Below are 21,256 nucleotides of genomic sequence, written 5' to 3' on the forward strand. Positions count from 1 at the left end.
ATTTGTGCTCAGGTTCACAGATGCACATCTGTTTCAATCGTTGGCTATTTTAATTACATTCAGCTTTTTCTTGCGGCATTGGTGAAGTGGATGGTGGCAGTAATATAATTAGGCTGATGAGTGTAGAAAGCTAAATAGGATCATCCACGGTAGATTGTGACCCTGAATCATATGACATGACTGTCATCCTTCAAAACACATTAAGAGGCAGTGTGGTCCAATAGGAGAACTGGGTCCTTCAGAACAAACTACCTTGGTTCAAATCCTGGTTCTTCCTTTCCTATCTTCCTGAACTTGCACAAGAATCAAATTCTCCCTTGTAAGATGAGGAAACCTCCTAGGATGTGGGGCAGAAGTGATGATGGGGGAGTATGAATGTGGGACGGTCAGCAGGAATTCTCCATTCAGGTAACTCTGGAATCCAAATCTTTAGTGGTGGTGAACTTGTGTTGGAGACAGGAAGTTGCTTTTGGAATCCGCTCCCACCTCAGATTCCAAGTACCACAAATGACAGGTTGGTGAGGGTGGAGCCTTCAGTCTGCCTGGATTTAATTCAAATCCCATGCCCCAGTGTTCATCTAGATTCAGTATGAAGTTTGATCCCAAGCACTGAAACAATATTTAACATCAGCCCTTTGTGCCATGGGTTCTGCGGTAATCTGCTTTCAGATCTGCTGAAGTTTTCTTTCTGATTTTATCAGCAATTATTTCAGATGAAATCAGCACAAGGCAATTGGATTATTGGATCATTGATGCTCATATCCTGGTAGACGGTGAAGAGTAAATGCAATTTCACAATGGTGTGTCAACTCCTCCACGTCACCTCAGGGAGACACAGCTCTGGCCTAGAGAGGGGCTGTGGGAAAGGATCTCTGGATCCCAGCTCCCGCTTCATGCATTGCTTTATGTTTATAAGACTTAAAAACCAGAGAGTTTTATAAATAAGCTCTTTATTGTTTTTGCAGTGAGTACTCATACAAACTTCCTACCACTAATGAAAATGTGTTCTTACACATGAACATCAGCCCTTTGAGCTGACATTTTATCCTCCCTGTAATTCTCCATTATCAGAAAAGTGGCGATCTGATCACCAGAGAGAACTGGACTTAATATTCACTTTAGCACACACTTACCTCATTTGTAAAGTGAAAACTACCTCCTCCCTGGCAAACTAGCAATGAAGACTAAAAGAGGCAGCCATGGACAGAGCCTGTCCCATCACTCCAACTCTTCCTCCTTGTACAATTGCAGCTCATCTATTCAATAAATAATATTCACGTCAGACATTAGCCTAGGTGACATAGATTGGATTATTCTCAATTATTTGCTTTTTTTTCCTATGGAAGGATTCTATATCATTTTTTCCCATACTGGGGATTGAACCTTGGGGTATTTTACCTCTGAGACACATCCCCAGCCCTATTTATTTATTTATTTATTTTTGAGACAGGGTCTTGCTGTGTTGCTGAGGGCTTCACTAAGTTGCTAAGGCTGACCTCAAATTTGTAATCCTCTTGCCTCGGCCCCCAGAGTTGCTGGACTTCAGGTGTATGCCACTGCACCAGGTTAAAGAATCTATATCTTGCCCTCCTCTGGACCTTTGAATATGAAAACATGTGGAAGAGACCTTAATCCAACCTGCAGCATGCCTTAACGCATTTTAACTCACTGAGGTTTGGGGTTGTTGATACCGTAGCAAATGCAGACTAACACACTTTCTGCTTCATGAAAGCTATAATCACATGAGAAACACAGATATTAGACAATTAATTATTGTTTAATTATTTCTGGTTTGTATGAGACCGAAATCTCTAGAGAAATAAAAGCAATAGGATGGGTGTTTATGCATGTGTGTATGTGAATCAAGAAATTTATTGCAAGGTATTGACTCATGCAGATATGGAGACGTGGTGAGTTCAAAATCCAAAAGGGGAGGAAAGAACTAAATTTCAAGTCTAAAGGCAACCTGCTAGTGAATCAGGAAGAGCTGATGTTGTAGTTTAAGTCAGAGTGCAGTTTGCTGGAGAAGCCCCTGTTGCCTCTCATTCAACTCAAACCTTCAAGTGACCTGATGTGGACAACCTGCTTTAGTCAAAATCCACTGACTCAAATGTGAATCTCATCCAAACACAGCCTCACAGAAACATCTAAGATACTGTTGGGCCACATATCTGGGTCCCTAGGTCCAGCCAAACCAACACACAAACCCTGACCAGTCACAGGGTTCCATGAGGGGCCAGAGAGGGCTGTGGGAGTGCACAGCAGGGGCCCTCCCCCAGCCCAGTGGGCCAGTGGCCACACATGAAGCTGCTGTCGGTCTTGACCTGTCCAACACACAGCCTGAGCTGGGATCTGTAGGGTGGGTAGAACAATGACCCTCCCAGGATGCCCACGTCCTGGTCTCTGAAGTCTGAGGCTACGACGTTATGTTACAGGCCAAGGGAATGGAGTGAGCAAGCAGTTAGCATTGTTAATCAGCTGACCTTAGAGAAATAATCCTGGATTAGCTGGGTGGGCCCCATGTGGTCACAGCATGCTTTAAAGCAAAGAGGAGGGGCCCAGGGTGACCTCAGAGTCCAGAGAGAACCCAGAAGACCCCACACTGCTGGCTTTCAAGATGAGGAAGCAGCAGGGGCCCAGGTATGTAGGAGCCCGGTGGCGAGGCTGGGAGGACAAGGAAACAGTGGCCCCCTGGAGCCTCTGGAAGGAGCCCAGCTCTGCCAACACCTTCACTTCAGCCCCGTGAGACCCTGGAGAATTTCTGACACTTCCAAGTTGTGAAATAATAAATGTTGTTGTTTCAGGCAACTTAGTCTGGGTTGCCTCCTTACAGCAGCAATAGCAAACTAATACAGTCCATCTCTATCTCCACAGCTCCTCACTCAGGTTCTTTGAGAAAATACTTCCTATTTTTGCTACAATGTGCTTTCATTTGCTCTGAGCCCTTCCAGAGTCATGACTTCATGTGAACACCAAGCCTACAGGATCAGAGGAGCCACGCCGCGTAGAACCCACCAGCCCACTGCCCAGTTATTGGTTCTGTGAGCAGCAACAGAGACTCACCCCAATGACGTCCACCAATCAGGATCACCCCAATCAGGATCACCCAGCACCTCACATCTCACAGATGGTCAAGGAGGGTTCAAATAGAGGAGGAGCTTGCCCACAGTGGCAGAGATGGGCAGCTGGGCCGGACCCCAGCTACTGGACACCAGACAGAAGTGCCTTCCTGCAAACTCCACTCGGGCCCTCAAGCAGGTCTTCCTTCCAAGCCAAGTATGGGGCACCAGGACGCTGGTCCTCTGGAGGCCACAGAGTGCTGGGGCAGGCAGCGAGGTGGGGACACTGACTCCATCTGTCTGAAGGGCTGTGCGAGTTCCCGGGGGGCCTTGGAAGCCCCAGAGGCAGCTTTTCCCCTGTAAGGGCCCCCGCAGGGCTGTGGCAGGGTGGGTGAGAGGAGGCCTGCCCAGCAACTCAAGGTCCCTTGCCCTCACCTACAGGTGGATTGGGTGCCGCAAGGTCAGCCTCCCTGATGGGTCTTTAAAGCCCAGAGTTGCCTCTTTCCCCAGACCTCACCAGCCCTCGCCTTGGTCAAACCAGCAGGACAAGCCCTCAACTTTGTGCCCTGTCACTTCAGTCTTTGAACCTTTTCCTCCTTTATTCCAGCTGCTGGGAGATATATTTGTCTCGCTTCAAAAGCCCCGAGCAGTCAGTTGCTTTGGGGTGTCGGGCGCCACACGGGGGCCAACCTCATTTGCTAGCAGCCCTCCCTGGGGTTCAGGTCGGCTCGCTGGCCCCAGCCGGAGCCCCTGTGGCTTCCGCTGTGCTGTCTCCACCCTTCCCTGTCATCACCACCTTTCTCTCCTGCAGAAGAAAGGCTCCGGTGGCCCTGGGAGCGGGGCAAATGGATGAACCCCAGCAATCATCAGACCCTGGCTCCACGGGGTCATCTCCACGCCACTGCAAAAGGCTCAGAGCAACTGGGAGACCCCCTTGATGTTCCGCAGGGCAGGGGGGCCTGGAGGATTAACCCAGAACATCCAATTAACACGAGCCTCCAGCCAAACCTCCCAGGGCCTCAGATACCACTAATGCACTTCACATGTTCTACTTATCAAGGAAAATGACAATTATGGCCACATTGTCTTGTTTTTCGACACGAGAAATTCTTTTGTAGGGTGGTGGGAAGACAGGCAGGAGTTCTCTGTTAACTCCTGGCTCCCAGAGGCCAGCGCATATTTCAGTAGAGCAGCTGCCTTGATTTGCAGCCTCCTTCAAAGACCCAGTTTGCAAAGAAGGCCACGGACCCCGGGTTTGGTTTCATGGGTCTGTTTTCTGTTTTGCATTTGGGGCCTTGCTCCATGTGTAATTTTCTTTCTTCTCTTTTTTGTCGCCTGCACAAGAGGAAAGAAGACAGAGACAGAAGGAGGACACAGCAGGGCCCTCGTTCCCTCTTGTTCCTAAACAAAGTCTCTGGTGGAGAGTCGGGTGGGGCATTTTTCACATTTGTAAATCGCAACTGAAAAAAAAAAAGAAAGGAAGAAAAATCCTGATGGGTAGGGATGTGAATATGGTTCAGAAATAAAAAGAGAAGGAAAGGAGAATTTTTTTTCTCCTAGATGTTTTGAGAAAAAATAAAAAGGAATTAACCTGGGCTTCACAGTTGTTTATGTAAGATGCAAAAATCACCTGAGACCTGCATGTTTTAAATTTTATTTAGAAATTGCTTTTTATTTTAGGACATTGTCCTTTTCAAGGTATTATTTGGACAAGGATAAGGTAAACAGCCATCTTCTCTGCCTCATCTCTCCTCCCGGGAGGAGGGTCTTCCTGTCAGTCTGCGGTGCTGTGGGCTGCGTCCTGGAGGGAGGGGGAAGGAAGCAGGGACCAGGCATTCCCTGGCTAGTGCAGCACTGGATCTCTGTGCACAAGCCCTCTCTGGTATCTAACAGAGGAGAGCGAGGCTCTGAGAGGCTAAATCTCTCACCCCAGCCCACCCTGTGAATGCATGAGCTTGGTGAACCGGACGCCAGGGTCCATCTCCTGTGTGAGCCAGCGGGCTCCCGACTCTCTATTCGCCTGGTCAACATCAATCTCAAGTTTAACTGGTTCACAAGTGACTTGATTTTCTCTCCCCAGTCATCCCGTCTCCAAACATTGAGTTATCTATCCCACTCGAGTTATCTATCCCTGCTGTTTAACAAACCATCCAAAAATTCAGTGACTTAAAATAGCCATCATTTCATTATATCATGCCATTGTGTGGCCCAGGAATCCAGGCAGAACTCAGCTGAGGGATTCTCCTCTCTATGGGGCTTCCACGGCAGTCGTGGGTGGTATTCAGTTGGACGGGCTGTCCTGGAGGGTCCCAGATGGCTGGATGGAATGGGGCGTGGGGTGCTCCTCTGTCTGGTGCTGGGCCGGGGCTAGCTGAAAGCTGGGCTCCTGCACTCCTGACTGGAGTATTAAGGCCTGCCTCTCCAGCAGGGCTCTAGGAAGCTCATCAGGCTTCTTACCTGGCCACAGCTGAGTCCTCCCAACCAGAGGCCTTAAGAGGTCTTCCCAGGCAACTGTATTCAGAGGTGGGGCCTTGGGGAGTGATCAGCCTTAAAGGCTCATCATCCTGGATGGTATTAGCACCTTGTTAAAGAGGCTTGGGAGAACCTAGGGCTCTTCTGCCATGTGAGGATGCAGCAAGGGGCACCATGTTGGAAACAGAGAACAAGCCCTCACCAGACCTGACCCTGCTGGCACCTGGATCTGCCCAACTTCCAGAGCCGTGAGAAATAGTTGTCTATGGCCTATAAATCACCCATGCCAAGGTATTTTGTTATGGCAACACAAATGGACTCAGACAATGCCCACGTGTATGGGCTGGCCTTATGCCTGGCTTCTAATAAATACGGTGAAGCTCTGTGACTTCCAGGGCTTCTTAGAAACAGGGATTCAGTTTAGACCTAATTCACTCTCCCAGAGCACAGCTGGGAGTACTGGACTGACACACACATGTTTGGTGACACTGAGGCTGTCCTGTTACAAAAAAGCCTTGAAGAACTCCATAGAATCAGAGATGCCCAAGGACCCCAGCTGCCTGAGCCCCGGATGTTTCAGTCCTCCCAGCCCAGGCATGAGCCGTGAGTAAAGATGATCAGCCCAGGTCCCAGCTGCTGAGCCATCAGGTTCGCCCAGTGGTGGTGAGGATTCTTCATTGTGTCCTTTATGAATTTCTTCGGAATTCCTAAGCGTCACACACGGCTCCTTGATACCACTGGAATTTTGTGTCATTTTCTTTGTAGCCATGACCAGCAGAACAGTGGCAAGTCAGAAATCCAAGAGTATGCTCTCCTGTGGAGAAGAGGGAGTGTTCCTAGTCTGCTATGACCTGGCCTTGGAAATCTGTCACTTCTGCTGTACTTTATCAGCGACAAGAAACAAGGGCACATGAGACAGAATCCATCTCTTTACGTGGGGGAGGTGAGAGTGTGCAGTGGTTTTAAGATCCTCACCGCCAGCACAGCAGCTCTTCAAGCCGGAAGACTCAGGGACCACCCTTGAGTCCTCCCTCTCCCTCATCCCCACATCCAATCCACCAAAATCGGCACACCTGGGTGAATTTCCTCCGTAGCTTTGGCAGATTCATCCACATTTTCCTGTTTCTTTTCTACTTCCCTGCTCAGAGCCACTGTCACCTCCTGCATGGTGTATGGTCATCGCCTCCTGACAGACCTTCGGCTCCTCTCAATCCCCAACAGTATTCACCACGCAGCACCAGAGGGATATTTTTAAAAATACTAATTGTGTCCTTCAGTGCCTTTCCACTCTAGTGAGAGGTCATCTGAGCTCACTGTGGCTGCAAGGATTTAAGTGATCACTCCTTGTTTACCTCTCTAATCCCATGCCATGTCTCTGTCTTCCTTTCATCTCCTGTCTCTCATGTTAAGCTCTTTCCCACCCCAGGCACGTTTTGCATGTTATTCTTTTTCCCTATAATTTCTCTATATTAGATGTTTTTGTGTGTATCTGGCTAGTATTTTGGCCTTAAGGTCACGGCTTAAATGTTCCCATCTCAGTAAGAACTGTCCTGACCATACTAGCTAATATCTGCTCCTTTTTTCCATTATTCTCTCCCTCAAATCTTGATCTCGCTATTGTTTATACAATGAAATTAAAATTTACACACTATATCTCAGATGTGCAAAATGATCGCTCAATTTTTTATCTGTAGATAGGACCCTCTTGCCCTTAGGACCCTCCTTGTTACAGCTGTTGGAGATCATAATGGGTAGTCAGCAGGGTGGAAAGTATACACTCAGTGTCTTCCAATGTAAAAAAAAAAAGTCCAGTCCTATTTTAGGCAAATTCTTTCCCTTTGGGGAAAATACTCCATTAATTCTAAGTCCAAACTCACCAACGGAACAATTCCTTCCCTCTTTTAGGTGTCTCCTTCCTCCGTTTATTTGGTCGTACACTGTCTAGGTACTCAAGGAAGCTTTCTTCTTCCCCAGTGTCAGGAGAAGGAACCTCTCTGGACTTCCTGCCTTGGTGCGGTCCGTTAGGCCCAGTGCTGGGTCACCAGGCTTGGCCCTTGTGTCCTCTGAGGTCTGGCTATTTCTGCCTGGACCTCACAGTGGAACTGCTCCACAAAGGTCACATTACTAAGACCAAAACGACATCTCCATCCCAGATGTGGATCCTCCAGACCTCTTTCTTGCCTCCTGCCATGGAAAGCAAGTGTCCTGCTTTCCCCATGGGCACATCCCTTGCCTGACAACATCCAGGCTCTTTATATTCTTGGTGCCTTTGGGGAACCATGAGTTCCCTGTAGATTTCCTCCCAGGGTTCCTGTGTTTAGTGTTCTGATCTTCTATAAGACAGTGGGTTTCTCTGGGTGCATGGGGTAAAGATAACTAAAGGAATTATCTTTCAGTTCATATCTGAAGTTCGATGTGAGTTTGAGTTTGTATGTGAGTGTGTGTGTAACTGTGTATGTGCATGGATATGTGTGCACTTGTATGTACTGATGTGTGGAGATGTGTAAAATTGTCCCTGCTGTATCCACTTCAAAACACTTAACATGTTTCTGTCTTGTTTGTTGCTATATTTCTATTGCTGGAGACACTACCCAACCTTTCAGTGGTTCTCAGGAAGTATTTATTTAATGAATGTGAATGAGTCTGGATCCATATGGCTGGAGATAATTTGGAGCATTTCATGTGTGTGTTTTACCCTAGTTGCATGGGTGTTATGGTTTGAATATAAAATGTCTTCCAAATGCTCCTGTTAATATTGGAACATTCAGAGGTGAAACAATTCAATTATAAGATGTGTAACCTAATTTGTGGATTAATCCCTTTGTTGGATTAATAATCTGAATGGACTAATGGTGGTAAGTGTAGGAGGTGGGAAATGGCTGGAGGAAGTATTCAGTAGTAGCATGACTTTGGGGTTTATATTTATCCCTGGTAGCTTGCTCTTTCTCTGCTTCCAGCTATCATGAGCTGAATAGCTTTCCTCTACCACACCCTTCCTCCATGATGTCCTGCCTCACCTTGGGTCCAGAGCAATAAAGCCATCCAAACATGGACTGAATCACTGAAACCATGAGCCAAAGGAAACTTTTCTTCCTCTAAATTCATATTGTCAGGTAATTTGGTCAGAGATGAAAAGCCAACCAACACAGAAATGGGTACTGAGAAGTGGGGTTGTTGCTGTGACTAACCTGACCACGTGGTCCAGAAGCCTTTGGAACTAGTTTGTGGAAGGAGTTTGGAAAAGTCTGGAGATGCAGACTGGAAAAGCCATAGAATGTTGTAAGTAGAGTGTAATGGACAAGTATGGTGGGTATTCAGAAGACTAGAATGCCAATAGGAACGCTGATAGTAAAGATTGTGTTCATGGGGTTCCAGAAGGCAATAGGGACTCTATTGAAAACTGGTCTAGAAACATCTATGCTACATTCTGGCAAAGAAGTTGTCCATATTTGGTCTATGTCCTGAGACTTTGGAAGGCTGAATTTAAAGGTGATGGACTAATCAATAAGGTGGAGGAAATTTCAAGGCAGCACAACATCCGTGTGGCATGGGTGTTGTTGGCAACTTTTAGCAAGGTTAACTGTGAAGTCAGGAACAAAAAATCAGGGAGGAATATTTGAAAAACTTGCAGTTTGGCCAAAGTGGAAGCACATGTAATAATGGGACCAAGGAATTTGTGGCTGCTGAATAGATTACCACCATCAAAGAGAAGCTAAGTACTTTGCACAGAAACAATAAGAAAGATGCCTGAGGACATCTCAGGAATCCGCCAGCCCACAGCCATCACAGGCTCAAGGGTGTAGAAGTGAAAGTCTTTAAGAGATCCTGGGGATGTCCTTCTTGCCCAAGGGTGCTTAGAAAACATTTTCCCCACAATTTTTTCACTCAACTGAGTGCTCAACTCCCCAAGCACTCAGAAACCACTGCAGCCATGATTTAAGAGGGCCTACCTACTGACCAAGCTGGCAGTGGAACTTGGCATTGTCCAAGTGGTTCTGCAGGAATGCAGGATGCTGGAGTTACGGAGTCACAGAGACTTCCATGGAGATCTGGGAAAGGCCTGGGTTAGGGTTAGGGTTAGAGTTAGGGTTAGGGTTAGCACGATTGTAGTTTTCCTTCAGACTGACTCTGAGAGGGTGATGAATAAGGCTGTGAGGATGAAGCTGAAGTCGGACTGGAGACCCCAGGGATTAAGAAATGCCAGGATTGTGGAACTTCTGCCAAGGAAAGCTGCTGACCACAGGCAGAGCCAGCCTAAGAGAAAGGCCATAATGGGGGGCTTCCCAATCCCTTTGGAAATCACATCTCACCACCATGTGCTCTAGATGCTGAACTTTGCCCAGATTAGATTCTGGTTTTGCTTGGTTCCATCCTTTCTTTCTATGCTCCTATTTCTAATGAAAATGTTTACACTGTGTTTTAGATATATCTTGCCTTTGATTTTTTACAGGGGCTCACAGCCTGGAGTTTGCCCTGAGACTCAGATGTGACTTTGGACTTGGACTACTGAGCAGTGTTGAAACTGTTAAGATTTTGGGAACTCTTGGAATTGGAGTAAACGTATTTTTTATTGTGACATATGTACAAGCTTTTGGGGGTCAGGGGCAGAATGCTATGGTTTGGATATGTGGTAATCCCCAAAAAAGCTCCTGTGGGAACAGAATATTTGAAGGAGAAATGATTACATTATGAGAGTTGTAACCTGTCAGGGGTTTGATCCATTTGATGGATTGATCATTACTAGGTGGTAATTATAAGCAGGTTTCAGCTTATGATTATGGTTGGGAGAACTGCATCCCTGGGGGTTGTCTTGGGAATCATGTTTTGCCCTTGGCTCCTCCCCTTCTTGCTCTGCTTCCTGGCAGCCATGACACACCCTTCAGCTATGCTGCTCTGCCTCACCCTGGGCCCAGAGTGATGGAGTCGGCCGACCATGCACTGATCCTCTGAAATCAAAAATGTTTGTTTTCAATTGTTCTTTTCAAATATTCTGGTCACAGCAATGAAAAGTTGACTAACACATTGGTTTTATTAACTTCTGTAGTACTCAGGTATTTAATAAATTTATGAACAAAGGAAATACAAGTGCTTATTTATTATGTCTTACACTGTGCTAAACATTTATATGAAAATCTCCTTTAACCCTTAAAACTATCCTACAAGATTTTTTTTAACACTGATTCCCATTGTACATGTAAGAAAACAGAGGCTTAGGGAAGTGAAGCGACTTATCCAAGATCCAAGGGCCCCAAAACGACAGAGCTGAACTTGAGTCCATGTTGGTCTTACACAAAGAAGGTCCTAATACATGACCTTGAGAAAAGAACGTGTTTGAGATCTTAGCAGCACCTGCCTTGTAGTGAACACATGTGGACAGAACCATCTTGGCACTTTAAAGCAGCCTTTTCCCGTCTCCCCCCGCTGTTCTCCCACGGCTTGCAGACAGAGTCGAGAAGAACCCAGTAAGAGCCTGACCTCAGGAATCACAGTTAGAACTGGAGGTGACCTGACACTTTCAGAAGCTTATTATAGACTAGAGAAGGAGGCTATTGTTCCCTGAAGTCAAGGTCACAGTCACACAGCATCTTCTTGTTCTGTAGGCAGAGCTTCAATAGCCAAGGGAGCTCAGGGCAAGGTATAGGTCAGGGCCAGGGTCAACAGTGCCTGCAAGCAGTAACTGCAACCCGGGTTTACGTGGTGCCAGAGCATGGCTGTCTTGGGAAGAGCAGGGCAAGATCTGGCTCATTCTCTACGAAAGCAACGACTCTCCTCTCTGAAGCAGCTGCCAGAGAGAAGAATCAGGGAAGAGGTAGAGATGCAGGTGGGGTTCAGAGAGGAGGCCGGTGATGTGCCGGGGGAGGGGCCTTGTCAGGCTCAGGAGCCCCAAGTGGTTCTCCCAGGGGCATCTGTGGACCTTCCTACAGGTAAAGAGAGAAGACCACACCTTCCCTCCTCCTTTTCCATATTCTAAACTGTGTCAGGGATTTAAACTTATTTATTTAGCTCCATACAGGGAATCGTCCGTATTATTATCTCCTTCTGCAAGCGGGGAAGAAAGTGGGGTCCATCTGCAGCCACAGGACTGGTCCAGAATCATTAAAATGGTCTGTTTCCAGGCCCTTCAAAGAAAAGGGTCTCATCTTTTGATGTGAGTGAAACCAGAGACAAACTGACCATCGCAGAGCGAGGGCCTCCGGAGCAGGCGGCCCCAGGCTGCCACCAGTGGGAAATGCACATCAAAGAGCCTGTGGATGTCACAGAAGAGCAGCCTTGGGAGGACCTGAGACATCTGCGCCTGAAGATCTGCAAACAAAGCTGCACATCGAGGGCATGTGGCGCTGCCTGGGGGCTGGTGGGGCCTGTTTCAACCTTGTCATTTCTACTTTTTTATTTTATTTTTTTTTAAATTGGTTGTTCAAAACATTACAAAGCTCATGACATATCATCTTTCATACATTTGATTCAAGTGGGTTCTGAACTCCCATTTTTAGACTTTTCAGTTGGATTTCTGCTCAAGAGTTTGCTTGCCAAGTGGATCGTGCCATGGCGGTGGGAAATGTGCAGACACCCTCTGCTTGGCTCTGCCTGTGTGTGAGGGAAAAGTCCTGGACAGCAAGGCGTCCCCAAGACAAGCTGTTCTGAGGTAGAAGAGAACCCAGAGCCAGAGCCTTAGGGTTCAGAAGGGAACAAGGCGGCCGAGTCCCTCCCAGCAATAACCCGGTTCTCCCTGTGGCCCCGAAGTCATTTCCTGAGTCAGGGCCGGTGGCTTGCTAGGACCTCCTGGGCTGTCTCTGCCCCCAGCCACTCCGCCTCTGATGAATGCCCTTTCTGATTTAGGGCCCTGGGGGAGGACCAGGAGGTCTCAGGAGTTGATTATCTCAGAGAGGGACTGAGGAGCATGGAAAAGCAGCTCTCCAAACATTTGCCTCAAAAGGCTCTCCAACCCGTAGGCACAGAGGTGCTCTGACTAGTCCCAGGTCTCTCTGACAGCTGAAATCAAACTCATTACTGACCCCAGGACTGATTCTTTCCTCCTTTCCCTGGTCCTGTGTATAGAGATAGTAATAATTTCCATACTAATCCAACTATTGTCCTATTTCTCAGGAAGTAATAGGGTAGCCTTAGGGGAGTGCAGCCCCTCCCACCCAGCCTCAGGTCATGAAGCACTCTGCACTGTGACAGGAGTCCAAGAACTTCAGGGAGTTCCTTCTTCTTAATCCCCCCCTCTACCCAACCGCAAGAGCAGCTGCTTCGTAAACAGACAACACTCATTTCATTCCCTGCAAACCGGAGAACTAAGAAACAAACACTTGAGACGCCAATTAAGAGGTTTAGAAGGTTTGGTAAAACTTTCATTATTAGCCATAAACAATCAGGTTTAATGAAGCCATGCATCTCCTCATAAAAATTTAAGTGATTATTAGAATTGTAGACAAAACATTCCTACTCACAGAAGGCCCAATGGTATGAAAACAGTAATTACAATGCCAAAAATATTGCTAAGTGTTAAATCTGACACCCGGAAAATGAAACACTTGGCTTAATTTTTGATAACATCACATGTGGAGACAAGACATGCCTGGCATCTCGATTGACACAAAACCTTGTTGTATTTTTTTTCCCCTCAAACACATCTTGTGCTTTCACACTCTGCTTTGCAACAGGATTTCACCAGTTTTGGCCTGGCTCCAGTTGGTCTGCAAAGCTTCACAGGCTGAAGTTATCTTCCCTTTTCCCCTGTGCATTACCTAAACTCCAGAGTTTGGTTTTGCCGTTATGCTTGTTTTCCTTTTAAATGCAAGTCTAATGCTCTGATCCGAAATACTGTTGCTTACTAGTGTCAGCTCCTTGCCCAGGAGAATCACCACGTTAAGGATAGAAGGGGGGATCTGCGACCCGCTGAGATTAGTTGAATCCTGCACCCTATACCCACGTGCATGGACACTAAGCAAAATGCAAAGTGAGAGTGATTTTATCTCTTGTCTGACATTTTTGGACAATCAAAAGATTACCTGGGAATGGTTTACCATTTCTATTTTAATACACCTCCTGTAATATATGCAGGTTTCTACAAACAAAAGGAACCCCACAAATTTCAGCCGGTCGACAGTCTGAAAGGACCATCTCCTTGGAGCGCTGAAATCAGCAGCATTTGAACAAAGCAGCCTGTCCTTTTAAGAAAAACCCCTCTCTAGAAATGCTATAATTTCCCTGTTACAAAGGAGCCTTTTTCCAGGCACGTAAAGTGCCAGTTTGTTCAGTGTGACCTCCGCTTTCATTCTATCAAGGTTGTATCTGATTACAATGTAAGACAGATGAAGGGGATGCCGTTCCAGGCAAAGAAGAAAAAAAAAGTTTCAGTCTTGGGTCACTTGCAAAAGTGGTTCATCACTTTTATTGGCAATGTTTTCAATATCATTCTGGGGTGGGTCTGCTGTGTTAGTCTCAAAAGATCTGTCTGGGGTATACTTTCAGGCACTTTGATGTGCTTATTGAAGGTTCACCTGCACAGGTGAACGCTGGGCTGTGTTGCTGGGTTCCTCCTGGAGAGCAAGGTACAGAACCAGCCAGATTCAGCAGATGTGGGTGTCGGCACTGCCTGCTCCTAGCCACAGGGTGATTGGTTCTTGAGCCTGTGCTGGTCCACAGTCCAAATCCTCCAGGAGTTGCTGTGACTTCTGTAAAAGCTCTATAACTTAATAAAGAGCAATGCACATTTTATTTGTGTTATCACTGGAGACAGAAAACTATGATGGTAAAGAGTTCAACAGAGCTGGGTTTGAAAACCTAGTTCAAATACCTAGTGATTATTGCTCTTCTGTATAATCTGTATTATGCAATGTCACTTGTAAGTGACCTTGGGCAAGTTAATTAGCTCTCTGAGTCTCCGCTTTGGCATCTAGTGCACAGGATAGATGCTAAGGGTTGTCAAAAGTTAAATAACATAATATATATGATTCCCTAGGCACAGTGTCCAGGACTTAGTAGTGTTTAGGAAATAACAGGTATGGTTATTACTTGCAGTTTTAGTAGTTTTAAGAAGGAGGGAAAGACCTGGGAGTTTCTATCTCATTGAGGGTCATGAGAAGGAATGGAGTTTCGAGTTTTGTGCAATCAAGTGGCATGGACATTAGTGTTGGGCTTGTATCCTGTTCTGTGCAGACTTTACCTAAACCCACTTGTGACATGGAGTTTCTCAAGTACCAAAGTGGAGACAATCCTTCCACTTGCCTGACCTGTAGGACGGCGTGTCTGATGAGGACAAGGACGAGGTGACACACACAGAGCCCGTGGCGGGGAGCAGGTGCTCTGCAAGGGGCTCTCGGTGTTCGGGGGCTGGATTACTTCCATCTCAGTGAGAAGCAGCACTTTGGTCAGCTCTACTGGAAAGCACACCCCAGTCCCCCATTGTGCCCTCATCCAACCCTCAGCCCCGCTGGGAGCAGCAAATTCCTCCCTGGGGTCCTGTGGCCGCTCTGAACACCACCAGCCATTCCCCACCCTGCAGTGTGGATCGCCCTAAAAATAGGTCAAATCAGGTGGCTTCCTGCTTGGACCCTCCTGTGGCTTCCTCTGTCCCAGAAAGAACTTGTGGCTCCCGACCTGGTTTGGCCCTGGCCTGTCTAGCCTGGCCCCTGCCCCCGTCCCCAGGCTCCATGGCACTCCATGTTCTTCTAACCTGTTGAGGCCTTGCTGAGCCTCTGCCTGGGCTCCTCCACCCTGCCTTACCTGCTCCCCTTTCCTCTTCATTCAGCTGTCCATTCACATGTCCTCTCAGAGAGGCTCCTAGACCATCTGCTGTCCCCTCCACTCTGTCACCTCTGACCATCACCACGTCCTGGTCTCCATGACCCGTGTCACTCCTGGATGTTCTCCTTTTTAGTTTTCAATGTGTTTCTTATCTATCCCCCTCCCCCAATTAAACCACTCTGAGATCAGGAGCTCTTGGGTACCCTTCAACCTTGTATCACTCGTGCCTACCACAGGCCCTGGCACATGGCAGGTGCTCAGTCAGTGCTAGATTAATGAATATTGATTGCTTGCTATGTGCAGGGCACTGGTTAAGGTGTCTGGGATTCAGAGATGAATGGCTGTTTTGTTCTCAGAGCAGATAAATATTGCAAGAGAGATAAGCTTTGGATATTACAGGAGAACAAAGGAGAGACAAAGACACCTAAATAAAATGGGGAGGATGCTGGGGACAGAAGAACGGCCAGTAAAGACTGGATCTTGCAGACCGCGTACCTCATCACATCGCCACCTCCTCAATCTGTTGTACCAGCTAGAAATGGGTGGTCTATGAAAGTGCTCTGGAACCAATGTCATCATTCTTGCGGTACGACATCTTTTTGTAAGGATATATACGTTTGCTCTTGCTCCTCTGAACCTCAAAGCCTGTGTCAGTCTGGTTCCTTTCTTTTCTCTACTCATGCAAAGAAAGCCCCAGGCCCTCAAACTCCAAATTCAAGCCACGGGTGGTGAGTTTAAAAGAGCAGAGAAGCCGGCTGGGGGTCCTGCTCTGGGAAACAGCTTCAGCTGCTGCAGGAAGGTGATTCCTGCAGCCAGAGCTTGCCCACCCCTCACGGAGTCATCAGGGAGCTGCTGGTGGGAAGCTCCCACAGACACAGACGAGAAGAATTGCCATTAAAAATATTGTGACAAGTTATATGGCACACCAAGGGACACTCCTGAGTTCTCAGGAGTGAGGCAATCGTCCCCACAGCCATAAAAGTGCCTTAGAAGGGAGGACAGCAAGTGTAATAAAAGGGGGCATGTTGTCTGAGCCCATAAAAGAGACGGGTGATTGTGTAGTTACAGTCCTCCATAAAACCCTTCCGCACAGCAGAGGGAGAGAGTGGGCCAGCGGGCGGGACCGCCATGGTGCTTGCTAACCCGGACAAGATCAGCTGGCTGAAAAACAACAGGACCATGTCATTATTCTAGAGAATAAAGGCTGGCCTTGGGGGAGTGACCTGTCATTTTAGATTCAGCACCAGACACAGTTCAAGAGTAGAAAACTTGCTGGACTATCGTCAAGAGACCATGGCCTGTTTTATGGGAGTTGCTGTGTGGCTTGAGATAAGCTGCTCAATGAGTTGGAGTGATTAACTAGTTGCTATAACAGATGGTTCCATAATTTTGGAATCCTAATATATTAAACATTGATTTTTCTCTCACATCCCCATTCAGCATGGGTCAACGGAGGACTCTCCCCATGGTCATCAGGAACTGGACAATGGGTGCTGCCTTCGTTGGTGCATCAAGGTCATCTTGGGTATCACCCTCCAATCTGCAGGTGGGAAAGAGGGAGAGGACATGGAGGATCACAGGGATATCTTAGGTATCCAGGACTTAGAAACTAGAATTATCAATCCTTCTTTCCTTCTGAGTACAAATGTGGAGAAGGGGCAGAAATCCCACAGTAAGATCTCTCATGACGAGAAGGAGAGAAAACCCATGCAGCAGCTGTGGATGCATGGGGACAGGGACTCTGCAGGGCTGACACTGTGGGGCTTCCTCCCCTGGAAGAGCAGAGGGTCCCCAGACTTCCTTCTCTTCAGACTGAAGTACTGCTCCCATTCTCCTCGATGGCCCAGGCTCCAACCTCTTGGGAGAGGGTTTTTCTTGATCTGCAGTCAGCACTGGGGAGAAGGTCTTCTTGGGACCTGTGCACTGTCTGGAGCCTGCCCTTTGCCCTTGGACCATAGGAAGACCCATGGTTCTTCTCAAATCTTCAAGGATCTCTCAGTCGGAGCTTATGGGTTTTGCGGGGTAATAAAATGCTCTGCAAACCTCAGGGGACTTCTGATCTTTTTTGCTTTCAGTCAGTTCCATGTACCAATAACCATAACCAAAGCTGTTTCTGGGACATGCTTTCAATCTATTATATTTCTTTCCTTCCTCACCCCACTTCCTTTGTCTCTCAACATCAGGGCACATTCAGGCTGCTGCCAGAATTAAATGAAGTGGCCACAATATTAATCTGATCTTTGTGGCAGGGTTTGCTCTGACGGCTTATTTAGATCAAAGATATTCTCGGTTTTATTTCTGCCATTTGGAGTGTCTAGAATCAGCTCTTCTGATCCTCTGAAGTCCCACATTTCTATAGTCTCTCTACTTTCTTTCATTTTTGCTCATAAAACCAGCTAATGGTCTCCTGAGTACATCTTGTTTTTGCAATGCCTCGTCAAACAGCTGGTATGAGCCAAGCACTCCCAACATTTGATTTTCTACCAAAGATGCGGCCTTTGTAATTTCCAATCTAGTCCACACAAGGTGCTCCGTTTCTTGGATCTATTTCTGAACCAAATAATAAAACAAGGGTTTCAGGAGAGGATAAATCCCTCTGGGTATTTTGAGGCAGTAAGGGACTCAATAAAAGCAATTGGGATCTTGCTCAGTCTTTGGAAGGTCAGGGAATCCGCTGTGCCCTCTGTTGAACCCTCAGAGATGGAGATGGACACATCAGCTGCTACGCATGTCCCATCAGGAGTGGTTCTGAGTACAATGAGTACACAGCTGCATAGCTTGGCATGGCCCAGGGAATGAGAATACAGGCTGCCTAGTGTCATAGCAGGAGTGCTACACAGTTCCAGGCACCTGGGTGTGGCGATGGTTGGCATCTGCAGGCCACGCTATTAGATGGTTGTCAGCACAACTTACAGATAACAACAGTGCTCTGATTGAAGGACAGCTCTGGATTCAAAGCTAGTAAGCAGAATGTCTCCTTTTCCATTACTTCCAAATGAAGCCTGGACGCCTTGTCATGGCACAGGTTCTTCATGATCTGTCGTTTACCTTTCAGCCTCTCTCATTGGATACTCCTCCCATGTTTTGCTGCTGTCAGACAAAATTAATCTGTTTTTTCAGATATGGTACACACTCTCCTTGCCTGGTTGTTGGAGGCCCACCATGCCCTTGCCTCGAGAGCTCTCCTCATCTGAACCAAATGTAAAACATGTTTTGAACTAAAATAGAAATGAAAATCCAATTTATCAAAAATGTTTTAATGCCCTGAAAGCAGTGTTATGAGAGATCTATTGGATTGTGTTCTTAAATCAATAATCTAAGTCTACACCAGAAGAAACGGGAGAAAGGAAAGCCACTTAAGCTTAAAGCAGAAGAAGAAAAGAGATAATGAAAATTAGAACAAAAATCAAGGAAATTGAAGGCAGGAAACCAATTGGAGAAAAAATATAGTTTGTTGGAAAGATCAATAAGATTAATGAATTTCTCTATTTATCCTAACCAAAGGGAAAAGAGAGGGAGTAAGATAGAGAGAGAGAGATACATAGATAAAGAGAGTCAGAGAATACACATTACCAGTATCAGACATGAGAGGTCATCACTACTGATCCGATGAATGTCAAAGGATAGAAATAAATACTGTGAATATGTTAATTTGACGATTTAGACCAAATAGACCAACTTTTAAAAAATACATAAATTACCAAAATTCACACAAAGAGAAATAGATAATCTGAATTTGAATCAATAACTAATAACCTTCAAAAGGGAAAAGAATGCACCACTGCCAGACTTTACTGGTGAATTGTACAAATGTTGAAGGAAGAATTGACACCAATTCTCCATAGTCTCCTCCAGAAAATAGAAGTAGAATAACCACTGTCTAGCTCATTCCACGAGGCAAGCATGACCCCAAACCAAAACTAGATTAAGAAGTTACAACAAATGTCCAGACCATTCACACAGGCAAAAATCCTCAACGAAAAAATTAGCAAATAGAGTTCAACAATGTAGAAGCAGAATCATCCAGAGTTATATAGCTTGAGCAAGTGAGATTTATTCTAGTTGTTAAAGGATAGTTCCACATTCGAAAAAGCATCATTATAAACTACCATGTCAACAGGTTAAAGAAGAAAAAAAAATCATACAATCTCATCAATTGATGCAAGAAAAGCTTTTGACAATACCTATTCATGATAAAACTCTCAGCAAGCCAGGAATCTAAAGAAATTTCTGGACTTCGGAAAAAACAGCTGCAAAAGAAATGCAGCCAATGTGGTACTTAATGGAGGGACAGTTGGTGCTTTTCTGCTAAGGTGAGGACGTAGGCAAGGATATTCTCTGTCAACACTATTCAGCTTCACACCGGAAGTCTGAGGTAGTGCAACAAGACACTGACAAATAATCATAATAACAAATGTTATTGTGGAAGAGAGAGAAAAGAAAGGGAATAAAAGGGGTACAGATTGAGAAAGGAGGAAAAATGTTCACAGATAAAGAATAGCCAAACAATTCCTGGAATCATAAATGATTATAGAAAGAATGCAATAGATTAATATAAAAAGTTAATTGCTTTCCTACATAGCAATAATGAACAATTGGACTTTGAAATTTAAAAATTATTGCCACTTGTAGTAGCACCCCCAAAAAGAATTATTTAGGTATAAAACTGACAAAATACCCACAGGACCACAAACAGGATACAATGGAGAATGACAAAACTTTAATGAAAGGAATAAGAATATAAATTAAATGAAGAGACTGGGTTGCTCAGCTTTTTGTTGGTGGGACCAAAATACCCAACAAGAACAGCCTATTGGAGGGAAGTTTCTTTTGGTTCATGGTTCAGAGGTGAGTCCGTCGCTGAGCGACTGCATTACTCTGAGCCCAAAGTGAAGCAGAACATCATGCTGAAGGGTATGTTGGAGCAGTACTGCTCCATTCATGGCAGCCAGGAAGCAGAGACAGGGAAAAGGCCACAAGAAATAGGCCCACATACAATGTAGCTCTCAATGACCCATCTCCTCCAGCCATTCCCCACCGGCCTACACTTACCACCCAGTCCATTCAAACTAGGGTGGACTGATTAGGTTACAGTCTCACAGTCCAATCATTTTACTTTTGAACTTACTTGTCTTAATACAATAACCTTTGGGGTTCACCTCATATCCAAACCCAAACAGAAATATTCAGTTCCCTAGTTGGAGAAATCAATATTGTTAATATGTCAGTCCTTCCCAACCTGATCTATAGATTTAATGCAACCTGATAAAAATCCCAAAAGGGCATTTTGTACCTGTCTACAAAATGACTCTGAAGTTCATATGAAAAGGCAAAAAACTAGTAAGAGTCAACATAATACTAAAGAAGAAAGATAAGAAAGTTGGAGGGCATATAGTACCCAATTTCAAGATGTACTTTCTTGTGGATAACTTTTTAGATATAATACGAAAAAATGATCCATGAAAGGAATGATGGATAAGTTGGATTTATCAAAATTAAACACTCCCACTCATGTATAATACTTCTAGGAAATTCTAAACCCATACAATGAAGGAAAATACTTACAAAACACATATTTAATTAAAAAACTTGTATCCAAGATAGGCAAAGACCTCTTTTAACTCAACAAACAAAATCAAACAACTCAACTTTTAAAAATGGGCCAATAACCCAGCAATGAACAACTCAATTAAAAATGTAAAGTATTTGAATAGATGTCTCCAAAGAAGGTATATAAGTGCCAAGAAACTCATTAAAAGATGTCTCAAATCACTAATCATCAGGGAAATAGCAATGAGATATTGCCTCTCACCCACCTGGTCATTTACTCTCACACACACACACACACACACACACACACACACACACACACGACAAGGGTTAGTGAAGGTGTGATGGAGGGAAAACTTCTTTAGTGTTTATGTGAACTTAATAGCACAAGTCACTATGGAAAACAGTATGGTGGATTCTCAAAA

Source organism: Ictidomys tridecemlineatus, chromosome 7 (genome assembly GCF_052094955.1).
Source record: "Ictidomys tridecemlineatus isolate mIctTri1 chromosome 7, mIctTri1.hap1, whole genome shotgun sequence".
Taxonomy (NCBI): Eukaryota; Metazoa; Chordata; class Mammalia; order Rodentia; family Sciuridae; genus Ictidomys; species Ictidomys tridecemlineatus.